Genomic DNA, 20,762 nt, shown 5'->3' on the forward strand with positions numbered 1-20,762 from the left:
TCCATGGAAATAATCTAATTTGTAATGGTAATCTTTCCCTTTACCATTATTCACCTTAATCGCTAAGGCACAACTATGTTAATCATCAGTCTTTCATGAAGAGCCATCCCTGGTGTTTCTCTTAATCTCCTCTTGCATCAAATCCAACCACAGTCGTTCCAAATCTAGCTGCTTCTCCTGACCATTGACAGAGTCCTGATAACTATGCCAATTCTTTAGGATTCCTAGAAGATCAAGACTCACCATATCATCCTTGGCAACCATGATTCCAAAACTTCCGAGTTCATCACAACATTGAGTGAGCTTGGTCAAGTATTTTGGAATAGTCTCACCTTTCTCTATTTTGTTTTTTCGAAGTTTTTCCTTCAGTGCCAATTTCCTTTGGTCACTGTTGTTTTGATACAAGTCTATCAATTCCTTCCACATAGCATACGGAGTTTTCTTGCCATGGAGACTCGAGACAATGTGGTCTCGAACTCCCTCAAGGATTATCCACCTTGCCTTCACCACACACTTCTTCCATTTAGCCAGATTCTGTGCATTCGATGTTGCTGGCTTAGGAATGTCTTAATCAATGAATTCCTTCAATCCATTATCCTACAACACAACCTCCATTTTTTCCTTCCAGGCTATATAATTCAAGCTTCCTTCCAAGGCATACTCGATTCGTAAACCGTAGAAAACCATTTTTTGATCCTGAAGTATGTATTGAAAATTCGAATTTCACTTGTAACCCAAAAATCAAAACTTTGAAATCTCCTCCAGTATATTGTCTTCAGTTCCGATACCATGTAGATTTTCTTGTAGATTCAGAAGGTCATGCAATTTACTAAAACCCAGGATAAGAATATACTTCTACTTTCAACCAGCGGAAGCCAATAGATCGATGAAAACAATATGAACAAGAAGAAGACAAATCAATGGCACATAACACAATAAGTTTTCTTGGGGAAATCCATTGCTCAAAACATCACCTATCTATATTGCATTAATCAGAATATGAGTGAATATACAAAGATTTCTCTCATAAGAACAATTTTGCACAAGTATATTCAACTCTCTACCTCACAAGACTGCTATTAGCCAACACTTATCCAATTTCCATTGCCTACCAAGCCCCTATTTCCTTGCAAAATTACTAGGATGAATAGCATGCATTTAAAGGGAATTCATGCTTCCAAAACTACGCAATCCTAATTAGGTCCTCTTCTTGATTGCATGCATGATATTTACAACTCAGTAAATCATACAATTGATAATACGTTGTCCCTACACTCTAGTCTCAACTGGGTCTTTCTCAGAACTCACATGCATGAGTTTCTGATGAGTGAATCTTAATTTATCTGGAGTAGCACTTGTGGATGAACCAGTGCACTAACTGAATGCTAATCCTCTACTAGTTCAACAAATAGTTAGAACTAGTTTAACTAACTATAACTCAGCAAAAAGAGTTATCTAATTACAACTCATTCTAAACTCATACTACACCCCTAAAATTTAGGGAGAACATATACATGACTTCCAAAAGTCCAATTCGAAATTCCTAAGCTAATTAAACTTAATTAACTATTTACAACCTTCTATGAGAATAGAATTCGATTTTTAATTCACAGTTTAATTCAAGGACAAATTAAATTGGAATTTCTTATTGCCATTTCTCAACATCCTCAATGTGCTCTACCATTGAACCCTTTTGTTTGAGATTTATCAATTGGCTAAGGGTGTTTTTATTTTTATCATCATAACGTGTTATCATTTCCTTCATAAAAATTGACCAAGTGACAATTGGTTTATGAGAACAAAGCCATCGATACCATACAAACTGATTGGGTTCTAAATATAAAGATGCAATGCATACCTTTTCTGTGTGTTTCATATCATGTAGATCAAAATATTACTCCATGTGTAGTATCCATGTTACTAGTTCCTTACCATCAAACTTCCTCATATCCATGTTTAGAATGTGGTTGGTCTTCAACCCAGATTTCGAGTCTCTAAAATCATGATTAATATTTTGTTTGTTCTCATCATGAGTTTCATGGAACACCTTGTCACCATTAGGAATCATTTCTTGTAGCAAATTTGTTAAACCTTCCTTCAAACCTTGCATATCTGCTTTTAAACCATCCTTCAAACCTTCCTATATAGTTTATTTCTTATTATAAACCATCCATCTTAACATTCATCATCACTTCTGTTTCAGTTTTGGTTACTCTTTGTGAAAGAGAAATTTGTTTCACTTGATCTCATAATTTTGATATATCATGTTGCATTTCTTCCTCTTATTCATGTGTCATAGTAGATATTTTTGGTTTCTTATTGGGAGTATCAATTTTTTTGTTTCGAGGCACATTGGAACCAAATAATGATATCGATGCTTTACTTTGCCCTTTGAATTACTTCAAATTGTTTTTTCAAACAAAACTTAAGCAAATATAAAAAAATACACACCTTTTTTTCTTGTTTTTTAGAGCTTGATATTGAAACTGTTGTATCTATGTAATTTTTTCCTCCCAAAGTCTAAAATTGTGTCTTTTGGTATGTCTTTGAGTCTTATTTCCAATGCCACAAATCAAACTAAGATTGGATTCTTCAAGATAAATTTATGCCAAAGTTCCGATGATGACCTAATTATGGCCTACTTCAATATAGGAAACTTGTGCGGGATGCCATGTGTCATTGTTTCAACCTTCAACCCGTAAATTGATACACATGAAACTAAGCTACATGAAGTTTCTGTCACTTTTTGCAAAATTCGAATCTTATTCTTGAAAGTAAAGTTATGACGATTTTCCCTAGGTCACCCATTTGAGGCTGAATTCTAGAGTATGCATAATCCCTAAATTCTTTGGAACATATCTCAGAAAATACAGTGAACCAAGCTATGATTTTTTTACACAATTTTCACAAATATCTTGGCTACATGTGGTCGAACTTTCAGCTTCTTAAGTCTTGTAGAAATAAATTTTATAGTGAAAATTCCAAGATGGTGTGTTTGAAGTAGCGAAACCATAGAATCCAAAGCTTTGATACCAAATGTTATGCAACCAGATCACAAATAGAAGAACTATTAAATCAACAACTTGAAAATTAGCCTCTTTGAGGGGTTAACCTCCTTTACATCACATAAACAAAAGATTATTGGATGGTACAAATTACAAGGCCTCCTTGGTATCAATAGGAGTCTAAGGGTTCACAATATAATCAAATCCAACATAACAATAATAATGTAAGGGAATAACAATAACAATAGTGGGCTTCTATGGGGCACAAAAATAATATTACGGGATCTACATGGGAACAACAATAGAAATAAGGGGACTGCACTAACAATAATAATAAGGAGGCTACACTAGTATTATAGAGACCTAATATATTAACCACCTAATGGCATATACAATTGAAGAACCAAAATTTTTTGATTCCCTATCCTAAGAAGTAGAAGCAATTGATTGAATTGAATGAAAAGTTGATTGAGTTGATCATAAAATAGTATCTATTCAAGTGGATCCAACTTTTATAAACTAGATAAAAAGCACCAATATAATGGATAAAAGTAAGAGAAAGGATAGTTAAGGTAAATCAATCAATCACCTTAATGTTTTCCTTTACTAAGCACATTTTTTACTATTTCCAGATTATATGCAACATATTTTCTATCTCGGGTTCATTTCTCTATAAGGTAACATTCTTTCTTTTACCATCAGAATAAGATCCACCGACAATGAATCAAGTTACAATTTTGGTTGGTTGAGAAGAAGTATCACCAATGGTTAACCCACAACCTTGCCCAACATTTCTTAATGTTCAAAAGTCAAAATTCGATGATGAAAATGAACCACCTAAATGGTAAAGAAAACTAGAATCATATCATTATATATACCTGATTTAATATTACTAAAGGTAGAAGATGTTCCATACCTAATAGCATGGGTTGAATCACGACCATTAGTCACATTTGAAGCCACTGATATAGTTGTTGAATTTATTTATTGAGTGGAATTAAGGAAAAATTATCTTGAATCAATATATTATGGACCGGCTACAAAGCCATTTGAAGCACTTGATTCATAACCAATCTATAGGGCTAATTCCAATGAGTTTGTTCATTATTTGAACATGATCTAGATCTAGTTATTTCTATTCTAAATGAATAAATAGTGTCATGCATGGCTCAAAACTAAATACATATTAAGATCCAAAAGTGGGATTTTAAAATAGACCTATAATCAACTGATAATAAGCAAACAATTTGACTACCCATTCAATTAAGACCACCAATATGAAAGTCAAAACTTGCATAAGCAAGGCACCACCTCATGCATCATAAGAGGCGAAAAAAGAGGATGTATGAAAAAATACCTAGTTTCTTCACCAAAAGAGGATGCATATGAAAAAGCACTAGTTTCTTCACCAAAAGAAAATGTCACATAATTGTTACATGTCATTTTGTTGCATTAGGCAAATGGTCATCGGTTTGGATCTTTTGCTATCCATCAATGTGTTCCAAAGCATCCCCTTGCAAGGCTATAATCCAAACGATCCCAAAGAGGATGAAATTCCTAGATCCCAAGGATCAAAAACCTATTTTTGGATTCTTATGCAGTTCCCTAGTCAATTTCTGTGCATATGCAGAGGAGGCCATTAGAAACTGTGCATAAGTGCATTTTGTCTAACACTATGGCCTACACACATGACTTAATGCATGTAAAAATAAAAATTAAAGTCTAGAAGCATTGTTAGTCGAATCTTTCCCAACTAACAAGCTTTGAATGGATGCCTATTTAGCCCTGATCCCTCCCATCATGGAGCTACTTCCCTCTCTTTGTGGAACCCCTATCCCACCATTTGTGGATCTCATCCCTTAGGAAATGGATCACAAACTTTATCCTTTTGGCCTATAAAGCTAACACAGGCCTGAGGATTAAGGAGGACTGTTGAAGGTAGGATTATGCTACAAAAATAAGGCTAGGAGGATATTCATCCAAGGAGAGGGTTGGATATTGTGAGAAGAGGATTGTAACATCAAGGCTTTGAGGTTGTAAGTTTGTTCTCCATTTTATTAATATAAAATCAACTGTTATTTCCCAATTATGTCTTCTTTGATATCATTTGTGGGATTCCTTGATCACCCACATAGGTTATGATTTCTTATTGATTTATTTTATGATATATGTTGAGTTAATTAGTTCATTTATCTTTCATTCTATATACTAGATGCTTTGTTTCTTTGTGTCTTTATGTCTATGCAGATCTCCTTCAAGACATCATGCAGAAGTTGCGGGAAGCGCTAGAACGATCTCTAAAGAATCAAGGAGAAGTTAATGGTTGAAGGAACTGAAAGGGACTTAATCAGGTGTTTCAATTAAAATGGTAAGTGACCTCTCTCATATTGTTTGTTTTAGACAATCATAAGCTAGGGAAAGGTAGCAGTTACTTCTTGTTTGTTACTAGATTTCTCTAAGGTCTAGGGAGATCTTTCTTGTCCGCGAGAGGGCTTAGTTTGCCTAACAATAGCAAATGATACAAGTGGATATCGGTGGATACCCACTAATTCCATTGGCTCATGACATAATTCTCCTATGTTGGCAATTTTCTATTTTTGGTAGTTTATAGGTCCTAAACTTCTGAAGCCATTGTGAGGCCCTAACGACATTTTTTTGGGGAAACAGGCCGACGATTATCATCATTTGGGGAATTTTTAGGTAAAAAATGGCCTCAAAATAAAAAAAATGTTCTAACAAAATTAGCTTTAAAAGAACCAGTAGGATTCAAGATGATGATGTCATTATTTTGGAGGGAATAGAAGAAAACTACCTTTTTATTGTATTTTCGACTTATCTCCTTATATGTTTACTCAAATGTGAAGTGTAGACAGCCATTGGATGTGGAATTAAATTCCGCATCTAATGAGTACCCACTATACATACTGTTGAGTAGACCCACATAAAAAAAAAAAACATGGAAAAATCATGTTCAACAAGCTTTTTTCATGTATTTTCAATTTTTCCAATGTGGTTCTACTAAGGAATATGCATAGTGGGTACTCATTGGATGTGGAATTTAATATAGAATCCAACGGGTGATTACACTTGACATTTGACATTTTATTAAACCTATAAGGAGATAATCTATAAATACAATAAAAAAATAGTTTTCTTTTTTTTTCTTTAAAAATTTATAACTCTTATTTTATTATTTTAACTATTATTTTAATATTTTCCCTAGGAGGCCCATTCTAGAACTCAAAATTCGCCCAATGAGACTGTCATCGAGAGTCAAAATATGTACTCCTAGGATATACCTTTCCAATAGGCTATTGTTTGTGCCAAATGGAGATTTTGAGAAGAGTTTTCAACGGAAGCCTAAATTCAACAAATGGAGATTGTATGCCAAAGTTACGACCCTGAGAACTTGACTTTCCAACTTACCCCATCAAGGCCCATAAGCCTTTGGCGCTTCATATCCCAGGGTTAGGTTTTTGGATATTTAGGGCTTCTCATTGCTTCTTTATAATAAAAGGGTCTTGGAGCCTCATTGTAATACAATTCAACAAAACTGCATAACCATCACATATCTGCTCAGAGATAAGCTACCATCATTCGAGCTAGTTTTCTTTCATTCTACATGTATACAATTTCATCATTTTCCATTTATTAATTGAATTTAAGATTCATTATATCTCTACTTTTTTGTTATAAATATATATTTCATTTTGTTCCCTTCATAAATTCAGATTAGTGCTATCAAATACTTTTTATCTATTTTTTCTGTGCATGTCCCCAACGACATCGGGGTATAAGGAGTTGGGACTCAAATTTCTTGATCCTTTGAAAGACCATCCTCATTGACCTTGATGACCTCCCACTGTGGAAGAAAATAAATAAAAGGGAGCAAGAGATCCTTTCAAACTATTGCTTGAAGAATCTCTTGAGCGATAAAGGAACGAGATGATCTACAATTTTTTCCATATCCTTCCACAGATGCCAATTGGTGATGCATCTTCATTAAATGGACACTTTGGAGGCATTTCCCCCTTTAATGTACAATTTAATTTTGATATTCCTATACTTGAAGGGCAGATAGATGCATATGCTCTAGACAAATGGTCCATTAGATCAATTTTGAGGTCTAAAATGGGTTCCTAAGGAATATTATAAAATAACAGTGAAAATAATAGAATAAGGTTAGATTACATCATCAAATTTTAGAGGGAAGAAAGAAAAAACTACTTTTTCAACTCATATTATCAACCTATCTCCCTATGGTTTTACTAAAATTTCGAGCAGGAGCACTTGTTGGATGAAAAATTTAATTCCTCATCGAAGGAGTACCCATGTTACATAATTTTGATGGACCTTGCCACATGAAAAATGAGAAATACATGAAAAATTGTGATTCATGTTTTCCATGTATTTCTCATTTTTCATGTAGCAGGGTCCATTGAAAGTATGCAACATGGGTACTCCTTAGATGAGGAATTAAATTTTGCGTCCAATGAGTGATCCCACTATAATTTGAGTAAAACCATAGGGACATAAGTTTAAAATACAAGTTGAATTGATATATATCTATATCTATATATTATTTATTTTTAATATTTTTACTTTTTTACTCCAAAAATTATGAGTCATCCCCAATGGTTGACATTATCTTCTTGAATCTTATTGGTTATTATAAAGTTGATTTTGGTTGTACGTTTTTGTTTTGAGGCCAATTTTAGACCTCAAAATTTCTCTAATGAAAATTGCTAAAATTGTAATTCTTGGGCCATAACTTTTCCGATAGAGAAACTATTACCTTTGCACTCCTTAAGGTTGCCCCCCATTTCATGGATTCGTGAGAAACTTATTGTGAGAAAAGGGTTGCATAGGAATTTTCACTATTTTTAGTTGCACTCACTTGGGACACTTTTAAGGATGTTGTTAAGAAACAATATTACCATTTTAGAAGCTACGAAGACTAGTACATGAGATGTACCACAATATGGTAGTAAAGGGACCAAGCAATGCTGAAGTTCACAAATATCTTTCATACCTTTGGTACCAAATTGGGTATCAAGGGCTCTAAGTGACATTTGATGCACAAGTACCATGGTTGTCTACACATATGCATTTAGACATAAATCGATTTCCGAGACATCTCCTCTCTTGGTGTAGCATACCGATATGCTATCGAAATTGAGTAAAAAAAATAAAAAAATAAGAAATACTTCGGATATGTGAATAATTCATAGTAGAAGTAGGGAAAGGGAATCCCCAAACCATAGAACAAAGGACAAAGCCAGGGAGCACCACCTAGGACAACCTATCAAAGCCGAAAACAAATAATGGTAATGGGAAGATGAAGATAGACACAAGAAAGTAGTGTGAGTTCCATGAGAACCTACTTGTAACACCAATGAATGTTGCACAAGGCAATTTTTGGTGGCTAATATAAAAGCCTCATAGTAAAAATTAGGTTTCAACTATGAACTAGACTTGGAAAATGGGAAACAAAGCATTGATGTGGATCCCAATGTCATCATTCCCACCACCAAGTTCCAACAAAGTGAGCCCAAAGATCTGGAGGAAGGTGAGTGCCTCTTTCACGTACAAATGTGGGTGAAGGGTACTCCACTATGTTTCATTGTCAATAGTAGGAATAAAAAAAATCACATCTCAGTAGAGGTTGTTAAGCGATTGGGCCTACTAAAAACACTACACCTGCAACCATACACCATCATATGGCTCCACTAAGGGCAACATATTCGTGTCAGCCGAAAGTGTCACTTGCCCTACATCATCAATCCTTTCAAGGACGAGGTATTGTGTGATGTTTCTCCCTTTGAAGTTTGTGATGTTCTATTAGGCCAACCATACTTTTGGAAGCATCATGTTGTGTATGATTCTAGAACTCATAGTGTTATTATACTTTGGGCAGACAACTATACAAGATACTAGAGGTAGCCCCACCTACTTCCATTTCTTTGATCTCTACTAAGTGATGTAGTAGGGCCATCTCTCAGAATGAGAAATTTGTCTTCTTCCTGATTTTTTCTCAAAGGAGAAGATTGTGGCCACATCCATGGCCTCCACATAAGGCTCCTCCCCATAGCATATGCAAATGGGTAAGGTCATGGAAGAATACAAATACATCTTCTTCTCACCCACGAGGGTACCTATACAATTCTAGGTAAAGTATTCAATCGATCTAAACCCTAGTGCACATCTAACCAATGGACCAATCTATTGCTGCTAGCTTTTAGAAAATTAGGAAATCAAGTTGCAAATCCAATAGTTTCTACAAAAATGGCATATCTAACCAAGTTCCTCACCCCGTGGAAGCCAAGTTGTACTCATTCAAAATAAATATGGGACTTGGAAACTCTACATTGATTATTAGTCTCTAAACAAAATCATAGTCAACAATTGGTACCTGATTCCCTAGATTGATGACCTTCTTGACCAACTCAAGGGGGCCAAGTACTTCAATAAGAACAACTTGAATTTTGGCTATGACCAAGTCATAATAAAACCAACTAATGTTTGGAAGACTGCTTTCAAGGCCAAGGAGGATATTTTTGAATGGTTTTTCATGCCCTTTGGTTTCACAAATTCCCCAACAACTTTCATGAGGCTGATGGATGATATCTTGTGGCCTTTCACCAAATATTTTATGGTTGTAAAGCTAAATGATATCCTCATCTTCATTAAGAGTTTGCAAAGCACTTGCAACATATTCAACAAGTCCTTCACACTTTGTGGTAGCACAAGCTATGAGCTAACTTGGAAAAATGCTCCTTCAACATGGACAAGGTCCAATATCGAGGATAATTATCAATGAGTGAAGTGTGCATGTGGATCTAGCCAAGATCCAAGTCATTCAGGATTTGTCGGTCCCAACGACTCTAATAGAGCTTTGCAACTCCTTAGGCCTTTCTAGTTTCTATCGAAGATTTGTGTTGGGGTTCTCTTATATCACTTGGCCCTTAAGTTAAGTTACCGAGGGTGGAGAAAAAACAAAGCTTTTTTCGTTTGAGTCACAATAATAGGAATTCAATGAGATGAAACACTTCATTTCCTCTTCACCCATCCTAACCCTGCTGGACATGCAAAAACCATTTGAGATTGAGGAAAATGCCCCAGACTATGTTATTTGTGTAGTCCTCATTCAACAAGGAAATATGGTGGCCTATCATAGCGAGACACTCTTTGATATTGTCAATAAATATCCCAACTATGATAAGGAGATGTGTTCCATCATGCAAGCCTACCGAAAATGGAAACATTATATTATGGGGAAGGAGATGATCATCCACATGAATCACAAGCCTCTTCAATATATGCAGAAATAAGGGAAGTTACAAACGACCATCATTATAAATAGTAGAATACTTATAACAATTCCATTTAAATATAAAATACAAGAAGGGTAGCACTAATCATGTCATGGAATTCCTTGGTCGAACTTCAATTCCGACAATGATCACCATTCTTAACTCTTGTGGGCATGAGACCTATGGATGACCAAAACTATAGAACAATGACTTGGAATTCACCACCACATACCATATGTTGATGGCACACGATAAAGTTCTAAATTTCCACCTCTAGGATGCATTGTTGTGCTACCTAACACACCTTTGTGTTCCTAACGACTCTAACATAGCTTTGCAACTTCTTAGGCCTTTCTAGTTTCTATCAAAGATTTGTGTTGGGGTTCTCTTATATCACTTGGCCCTTAAGTTAAGTTACCAAGCGTGGAGAAAAAACAAATATTTTTTGGTTTGAGTCACAACAATAGGAATTCGATGAGATGAAACACTTCCTTTCCTCTTCACCCATCCTAACCCTGCCAGAGATGCAAAAACCATTTGAGATTGAGGCAAATGCCTCTGACTATGTTATTGGTGCAGTCCTCATTCAACAAGGAAATTTGGTGGCCTATCATAGTGAGACACTCTTTGATGTTGTTAATAAATATCCAAACTATGATAAGGAGATGTGTTCCATCATGCAAGCCTACCGAAAATGGAAGCATTGTATTATGGGGAAGGAGATGATCATCCACATGAATCACAAGCCCCTTCAATTTATGTAGAAATAAGGGAAGTTACAAAATGACCGTCATTATAAATAGTACAATACTTGTAACAATTCCATTTAAATATCAAATACAATAAGGGTAGCACTAATAATGTCATGGAATTCCTCGGTCGACCTTCAATTGCGACATTGATCACCATTCTTAACACTTGTGGGCATGAGACCTCTGGATGACCAAAACTATAAAACAATGACTTGGAATTCACCACCACATACCATATGTTGATGGCACATGATAAAGTTCTAAACTTCCACCTCTAGGATGCATTGTTGTGCTACCTAAGACACCTTTGTGTTCCTAACAACTCTAACAGAGCTTTGCAACTTCTTAGGCCTTTCTAGTTTCTATCGAAGATTTGTGTTTGGGTTCTCTATTGGGTAGCGGAAGCCCTGCATAACAGTTTTGGGGCTTAAAGCCTAGAAGTTAGGGTAATGATATTGTGAAAAGCTCCACAAAATGCGCGGAGCACGAAATGTAATAGGTCGAGTCAAAGGGTTGTTTGCCCAAAAATAATATAAAATAATAGGAAGTGAGTCGGCCTGCCCATGGTCCGCGGACCATGGGAATGTATAAATAGAGTGAGGCTCTAAGGGTAGAAGTCAGTTTTGGAGAAGATCTAGAATGTTATGGGTTTGTAAAGGAAATATTCTCTCTACGTCTGTAAGTCCGAGTCAAGGGTGTGGTAGATAGATAGAGGCTCTGCAGCTGTGTGCGCAAAGGCCTGGTAGGGTTCGTAGCTGTGTGTGCGGATCCCTGCAGCTAAGTGTATAGGGCAGATCTGGTTGTATTGACAAAAGATAAATAAAGATAAGAATTTCTAACTCATTGTGTGCTTTATCGCGAATCTATCTGTTGCTTATGTTCTGAATCTTTGCACTATCTTTAAGATTGTGATTGCGCGCACTGGGTTTTATTGTTAAATGTTTTCTTAAAGATTGTAAGTAGAACATCAGATCTATAATAATTTCATTAATAAGAAAGTGCATCTATATGGATCTATGCGGAAGCCCGACAGTGGTACAGAGTGGCACGTTGCCGCAGAATGGTTCGTGACCCCTCCAGACCACATCAAGATATCCCAAGGGTGTGGAAACTTGGTTCCAGCACCCTCCCCTACTACCTTAGGTGAGAATTTTTACACAATAATTTGTCACTGTATTCACTCCAATCCTTCTACTCTGTCATGTGTCTAAGTCAAACATGCTCATATTAAAAAAATGCTCTCTGATGTTGCCAAATGACCCACTTTTCCTAAGTTATCTGCCTCATTGCGACTATGGACTAAATATACGCGCTGAAGGGCACTCGTAAACAGTCTAGATGCGCTGCCAGCGTGGAAGTACATCTGATTCCCGTGATGGTCTGATTTCATGTCCCAGCATGGGGTTACTTATAGTCCTTAGCGATGATATGACTAGCTACATCACTTGCTAGCGATGTCAGTGCTATATCTCAGTTATGCCCCCGCGATGATCCTGATTGGGCAAATTTGTTCCAATAGTCGGCCTTTTGGATGACTCCAGACCTGGTTGTTGGCATAGTTTATGTCGCCTTTCCTCCTCTGGTGTGGCTGTTCCGTCATTTGTGCTACCTTCCTTGGAGATAAGCTCACTCTTCCACCTTTCATGGAGACTGCTTCTCCTATTTAAACTCTCACCATTGCTATGCATTGCGAGTTTTTTGATAGTTGGCTAGTCGAGCAGTGCTGTTAGTGTTTGTGAGTTTTCTAGATAGCTGGTGTGAGTGTGACAACTGTGGGATTATTGATAGCTTGTGGAAGGTTGTGAAAGTGCCCTTAACATTGTGTAAAACTTATGAGTGAGAGAGACTTGTATGTTGGGAGATCCATGTTCAAAGAGTGAATGCTTGAGGAACATGCTGGCTGGATCCTTCTGAGAAGGCTTGTGATGTCAAGACTTTGGTTGTAAGCTTACTCTTATTTCATTATTAATACAATCGATGATGTTTTCCTATGTCTTGTATGTAATTTACTTGATAGTTCATGACTTCTTGACTTTGTGAGTAAACAGATCATTGTTGTTTTCCGGTTATGTGATTTGTTGTATTTCCTTTGCATTGTTTCAGGTTGATCACTAATTAGGAGAAGGAAACGGAAGCTAGAGCAGCGCAACGGAACGCCATTGACCACCGGTTGAGGTAGGCCTCCAACTATGACTATTTAAGGAAAGCTATTGTTGATCTGTCCTTGTTTGTGACTAGACCCACTCTAGGGTTAGAGGGGTTGCCTCTGTCCGCAGAGGGAACACTTTCCTGCATCACAAGACTTCAGTCCGCGTTCCACGGACTATTGACGAAAGGGCCGGTAGTGTGGGATTTGTTTGGCTAATAACTCTTCCGAACCTGGGTCAGGCCCCAACAAGCCAACAAATGGTTTCGTTGCTGGGACCGGGATCTGCCTAAGGGATGTCTGGTGTCGGAAGTCTGAAACCCTACGAAGAAAGAGATTGAAGAGTGGTTGGATCAGAAGTGGTACGAGTTCGTAGTGGGCCCTAGCACACCCACATGCAAACTAGAAGTTAAACATGACAAGCGCGATCAAGTTGCCAGTATTCAAAGGAGCAGGAAGCGAAGATCCAGAATAATTTTGGTTCATAGTAAGGGCAGTATGGGAAGCACACGGAGTTATGGACGATAATATTAAAAAGGCTACCCTGGTGAGTGCACTGCAGGACCGCGCATTGATGTGGTATATAAAGTACTCAAGCAATCACCTGAATGTGGGAATAGTGGCGATCCAGGATGCATTGAAAAAAGAATTTAGCTAGCCAAAATTAGAAATGCAGTCAATCATCGGGTTCAAGGATATCACGATGCTACCAGGTGAAACCCCTTGGGATCTGGATCAGAGACTAAAAATACGATCCGAGAAGCTAACATGACGCTAACGGATGGGCAGCATTGCACATGGTTTGTGGTGTCTTTAGCGCCACATCTGCGGACGACGCTATCACAACAGAAGATCTCGACCTAGGCTGAAGCATTAGAGATCGTGATGAGGTTACATGAGACTCCAATACAGGATCTTGGGTTGGGAGTTCAGCAGATCCATGCGCAAATACAAAACCTGTGTTTAGAAATGCAGAGTTTGAAACAAGAGAAGGCACCCCGGTCGGAAGCATGGGAGGAAGTGTGGTGCATAAAATGTAGAAGCCAAGGCCATGATAAGGATCACTGTCCAGTCTTTGTGAACTATTTGGCAGTGGGGGGACCAATGTCGTTGCGACCAGAGGCACCGGCGGGGCCAAGCGTGGCCCCCTCGCTCTGGTGCGCAATCTGCTAGGTGGGAGGAAAGCACAACACGGACAACTATCACCTACTGCAAAATTTTACCCAGACCCCCCAACAGCTATTTTGCAATTTTTGCAGATCGGTGGGCCACGAGGAATGAGACTGCCATAGTTATGAATTATTGATGGATCGAACACCTGCCTACAAGATGCAGACTGAGGCGCGAGGTTAGGATCTAGCCACGATGATAGTGCGTGGTGGATTCTGGGGACGTGGATGAGGAAGGGGAGGAATGGGGCTAGGAAGGGGCCGCGACTAGCTAATCTATTACAACTGCAGAGGACTAGGGTACTACGCGCGTGATTGTACCAACCCAACTAGAATATCGTATCCCTACTCTGAGAAGTTTGATCATGAAATGATAGATTGCCCCACACTGGTAGTGTAGATACGTGAGAAAAGGGTAGCGCAACCTACGATGATGCAAAATGTCCAAATGATGAGGTCTGAACTGCACGAGGAAGACCCCAACATGAATTTTATGCTTAGAAGCAGCACGAATATAGGGAAAGATAAGGGGAAATTAACTGAGGTAGGGCTAGGGGTTCACAAAGCAGCATGAGTTTGACTTGGAGCACGCGAAGAAGACATTTATGGAAGCTAAAAAGAGCTTCGTAGAGGTCTCTACTTCAGGTAGTGAGGATCAACCCGAGCAGGAAATGGATCCTTCGATGCTAACTACCTTTTTAGAGACATGTATGAAGTTGTTGCATGATAATAAGGTGGTTAAGGGATTACAAGAGCTGATAACTAGGTGCGCAGGGCCAAGTGCACCTCGCGTGGTCTGGAAATTGGGAAAACATGCTTTGCGCACTGGATGGGAGATGCAATTAACGGTGCAGATCGACGACTATGAGATGGATCAAATCATTCTGGACTTAGGCTAGTATACAAATGTACTACCTAAGTAGACATGGGAACGCATGAGCAGGCCCACATTACAGTGGTCTCTGATTCAATTACGGATGGAAAACCAATAAAAGATCTTGCCCATGGGTAGATTGTAAGGAGTCACAGTGGATATAGAAAGCATGAGCACACAAATAGACTTTGAGGTAATAGAAGTTTTTGATGATAGTGACCCTTACCCCACATTATTAGGAATAGACTGGGCCACAGATATGAATGGAGTCATCAATCTAAAGAACTGGAAGATGATATTTGAGAAGAAGTCCCTATGCGTAGTCGTTCCGCTAGACCCGGCTGAAGGAGCGCGCTACACTGAACCCGTACGCGACGATGGAAGTGAGGAGGACTTGGATCATATCTACAAGATAATGGCACACGATCAGGATTGGGTAAATCTGACTGCAGAAGGAAGAATATCGTGGGAACACACAAAAGCCTACCTTTCAGATTCAGATGAAGAAGACAAATGATGGCATAATAGGTTGAATGGAGTAACAACGTTAAACTGCAATATGATGACTAGGTTGTTGTATTGTGTTAAAGCTCAGGATCGAGAACTACCAATGTATGATGGGTTGATAGCGGTGGACAAATTCCTGACCAAGTTTGAAGGTGTAGTACAAAAACACCAGCGGTTCGATGCATTAAAATGGGCATTGCATGCAATGCCTGTGCATTGGTGGGGGACACATGAAGGAACTTTTGAAGATTGGCGTGGCTACAAGTGGATGATGCAAATAAGGCTTGGGAATTCGGAACTATGAGTAACAGAGAAATATGACGGATGTGATGACCCGCGTAGGCACCTTACCAGATGGACCTAGGCCTATGGAGAAGAACCCTAGCCAGAGTGGGTACACTTATTTTATCATACCCTAAATGTCATCCTAAGGAACTGGTATACTAAAATGGAACTTCGACATGGTACAGGCGAATGGGATATCTTGAGTGAGGGATTTTTATTAACATTCTTATTTGAAGATCAATGGATGGATACTGTTGATGATACATTGCAAGTTGTGAAGGCCACGAATTTCAAAGTACCACTAGAACCAGAGAAACTAGTGCAGCCAGATTGGTCGCATCAGTTGAGACATGCCCTAGAATGCTACAATGTGCAAGTAGAAGATGATGATTATGACCCCAGAAACATCAATATTCAAAAACAGAGGGGAGTTGTGAGGTTCGCAGACTAGCAATCGAGGATCCCGACATCACTGCGTTGCTGAAAACGAAACAAGTAAACATTGGTATGAAGGAGGAGCCGAAATATGCAATGCTTGGGGACTATTGGGATGATGCCACGGTGGAGAAGGTTGTCGAGTTACTTCAAGAATATCAAGATTTATTCCCAACTAAAATCACAGAGTTAAAAGGGATCCTCGATGACCTGGGAATGATGAAGATAACCCTGAAGCCGAACGCAAAGCCAGTCAAGCAATGGCCTTATCGGTTGAACCCAAAATACAAAGCAAAGGTCCGCGAAGAATTGGATAAAATGCTTGCAGCAGGAATAATTGAACTAGTGGAGGAATCTGACTGGGTAAGTCCTATGGTGGTACAGGAGAAAAAATAGAAGGGTGAAATTCGCATCTGCGTGGATCTCAGGAAGCTCAATGATGCATGTGTTAACGATCCATTCTCGACACCATTTACAGATGAGGTACTGGAAAATGTGGGTGGACAGGAAGCCTACTCCTTCACGGATGGTTTCTCAGGATACCACCAGATAAAGATTGCGCCAAAGGATAGGATTAAAACAACGTTCACCACTGAATGGGGCTGTTTTCAATACACTGTGATGCCCTTTGGACTGAAGAATGCATCGGCGATATTCTCGCGCATCATGGTAGCTGCATTCAAGGAATTTATACATAAGTTCTTAGAAGTATATCTTGATGATTGGACCATATTTGGGCTAGTCAAGAAACATACCATGAGCTTACGATTAATGTTGGATACTTGCTGACAGCACTAGATTGCACTAAATCTAAAGAAGTTTACTTTCCTCATCCCCTTCGGGAACTTGCTCGGCCATATGGTCTGTAGGCAAGGCCTAATGGTGGATTTGGCGAAGATTGCTGTAATACTCATTTTGCAAGCACCACGCAGTGTCAAAAAACTGTGTGCCACTCTGGGACACACTGGTTACTATTGGAAGTTCATTAAAAGCTACTTACAGATCACGACACCTATGGAATAGTGGTTGAAAAAGGACGCTACTTACTATTGGAATGAGGAATGTAACAAAAGTCTGGAGACTCTCAAGGAGAAGATGGCATCATCTCCCATTTTGGTCTTTCCAAAATGGGACATCGAATTTCATGTACATGTTGATGCGTCGTGTATCACGTTGGTCGCTATACTTACGCAAGAAGGAGTAGAAGGAATTGATCACCCAATTGTATTCGTAAGTCAACAACTGTCCAAAGCGGAGAAGAACTACTCCACTACTAAGCGTGAGGGCTTGGTGATGGTATACGCGCTCCAGAAATACCGCCACTATCTACTCGGAGGACACTTTAAGATGTATACTGATCACTTTGTGCTAAAATACCTAGTGAATAAGCATGTGTTAGGGGGGCACATTTGTAGGTGGCTGCTATTATTCCAAGAATACGATTTTGAAGTCATTGTAAAGCCGGGATGCCTAAATGCAGGCCCAGATCACCTGTCCCGAATTGAGAATGGCGAAGAGCCCAAAAACTTAGAGGAAGGAATACCTGATGCACAACTGTATGCAGTACGTGTCGCATATGGCCACTTTGAGGATATAATCCACTTCTTAACCACATGAACCATGCCGCAGGGATATTCCGTTCAGCAGAAGAAATAATTGGTGATACGCACTACAGACTTTACTGTTATTGCAGGTCATCTCTACAAAATGGGCAACGATGTTATATTACACAGATATGTACACAAATTCATGCAAGGACAGATCCTTGCCGAAGCACATGGGGGGGTTTCAAGAGGAAATTATGCAGGACACACCATAGCACGGAAGATTCTTTGCGTTGGACTATGATGGCCAACTCTACATCAAGATTCAAAAGCATACTGTCGGGCCTGCGACGTATGTCAATGGACTGGGAAACCATCACGGAGGGATGAAATGCTGCTCAAGCCATAGATGATGCTGCAACTATTTGAAAAATGGGCGATCGACTTTGTGGGGCCTATCACACCTCAAGGAAAGACAAGGGCACGCTATATCATCACCATGATATCATACTTGACCCGATGGGCGGAAACACAGCTGGTTAAGGACTGCACGACCGCTACAGCTGTGAAATTTTTGTTCGAGAATGTGTTAACATGGTTTGGATGTCCAAAAATTCTAATGAGCGACCACGGAATGCACTTCCTGAATGAGACTATCAGTGCGCTCACTGAGGAGTTCTAGATATATCATCAACAAAGTATGCCGTACCATCCACAAGCAAATGGGACCGTTGAAGTTTTTAACAAGATTTTGGAGACTGTGTTGACAAAGGTATGTAATGCATAGTGAAACAATTGGGATTTGTGCATACCTGCTATGCTATGGGCATACCGAAAAACATGTAAGAAGTTGATGGACCAGACACCTTTCCGGCTAGTCTATGGTAAGGAAGCCATCATGCCAATGGAGTACATTGTACCTAGTTTGTGCATAACAGCGATGACAGGCATGGCAGACGATGGGGCTTTGGAAGAAAGGATCACGCAACTGGAAGAACATGAGGAGGAATAGTTTCTGGCAGGATTCCATCAATAGGTACAAAAGCAGCGGGAAAAAGCTTGGCATGATCGCCATATCAAGATGCACACATTCAAAGAAAATGATCTAGTGTTACAGATGGAGGGACGGTCTAGGACCCTATGTAGTCAAAGAAGTTATAGATGGAGGCGCGGTCCAGCTTGCCAAGTTGAATGGAGAGCCTTTCGCGGGCAGAGTAAATGGCAGTCACCTAAAGCTCTACACAGGTGGGCCGACCGCCTGAATATCCAACCGAAGGATAGTCTTACCACTCTAGGCAGTTGAAAGAGAGTGTGGGATGATAAAGCAATATGTGAGGGAGCTGCGCGACAACAAGGGAGCGCGTAGCATTGGTATGTTACAAGGATCGTGGTTGTGCAGAAGGGGATGTGCTACTGCGTGGACAAGCAGAGATGTGACCGTTGCTGACACTATTCATGACAAGATGTCTGAGTTATGGCACAAGGGAGCAGGTGGCAAGCAATTAAGAGATGCGGTACGAGTCCGATCCGCAACTATCTGCTGCAGGCATCATGTTACGGTGCCAAAAAAGGAGGGAACCACTGAATTTGAATTTGAAAATGTTTATAAATCATAAGGGGCTATCCACCGAATGATATGTGGTTTCGAGAGAAGTAAGCTATTGGGCCTTTCCTTCCATATGGAACTGTTCATTATTGACACTAAAGGAGTGAGCCTGGAGGTTGTAATATGGCCAATGGAGATGCAGGACTTTCTGGAGAATGTGGTATCGATGGCCTTGGGCACCACACTGAGTTCAGCACCGCCAGTAGGGGATGTACTGGAAACTCTTAGAAATGAAGCAGAATTGGTCTGGATGCCGCTGCATAACCCATGGGTTGGCCGGCGACCCATAAAAGATAAGGGAAAGAGTGTGAATATGGAGAAAGATGATAAAATTGTTTTTAACAGTTCATCTTTGAGGCACCTTGAAGATTGGGATCTCGCAGACAGCAACAATTTTCTTGCAAAATTGCAACACAAGCTACAGCAGACAGTGCATATAGTAGACTAGAAATTGGAAACTTGCTGCATTGGCACGAAGAGTTCCCATATGTGGCACCCCAGCTTGAGCTAAAATCCTATGAGGGGGTGCTTTGTGTTAACCGAAAAAAGCAGAATGAGCATCATCGGTTGCACGAATTAGTGGAGGCAATGGAGCAGGAGCTTGAAGAAGAGTTGCAGGAGACAAAGAGGGAGTAGCAGAACGTAGTGCGTCACTCACAGGGATGGTGGACCACGAAGCCTTGGCAGCGCGTATCGCTGCACCGACGAGTGACTCGGGACAAGTCATGATGATTGTGTTGGGGGCTTGTTGGGTAGCGAAGGCCCCACGTAATGGTTTTGGGGCTTAAAGCCTAGAAGTTATGGTAATGATATTATGTAAAGCTCCATGAAATGCACGAAGCATGAAATGTAATAGGTCGAGTCAAAGGGTTATCCACCCAAAAATAATATAAAATAATAGGAAGTGAGTCAGCCTGCCCATGGTCCGTGGACCATGGGAATGTATAAATAGAGCGAGGCTCTAAGGGTAGAAGTCAGTTTTGGAGAAGATCTAGAATGTTATGGGTTTATAAAGGAAATATTCTCTCTACGTCTGTAAGTCCGAGTCAAGGGTGTGGTAGATAGATAGAGGATCTGCAACTATGTGCACAGAGGCCTGGTAGAGTCTGCAGCTGTGTGCGCGGAT

Source organism: Pinus tabuliformis, chromosome 1_1 (genome assembly GCF_031772625.1).
Source record: "Pinus tabuliformis cultivar Carrire ecotype Pingquan chromosome 1_1, CPIR1, whole genome shotgun sequence".
NCBI classification, from domain to species: domain Eukaryota; kingdom Viridiplantae; phylum Streptophyta; class Pinopsida; order Pinales; family Pinaceae; genus Pinus; species Pinus tabuliformis.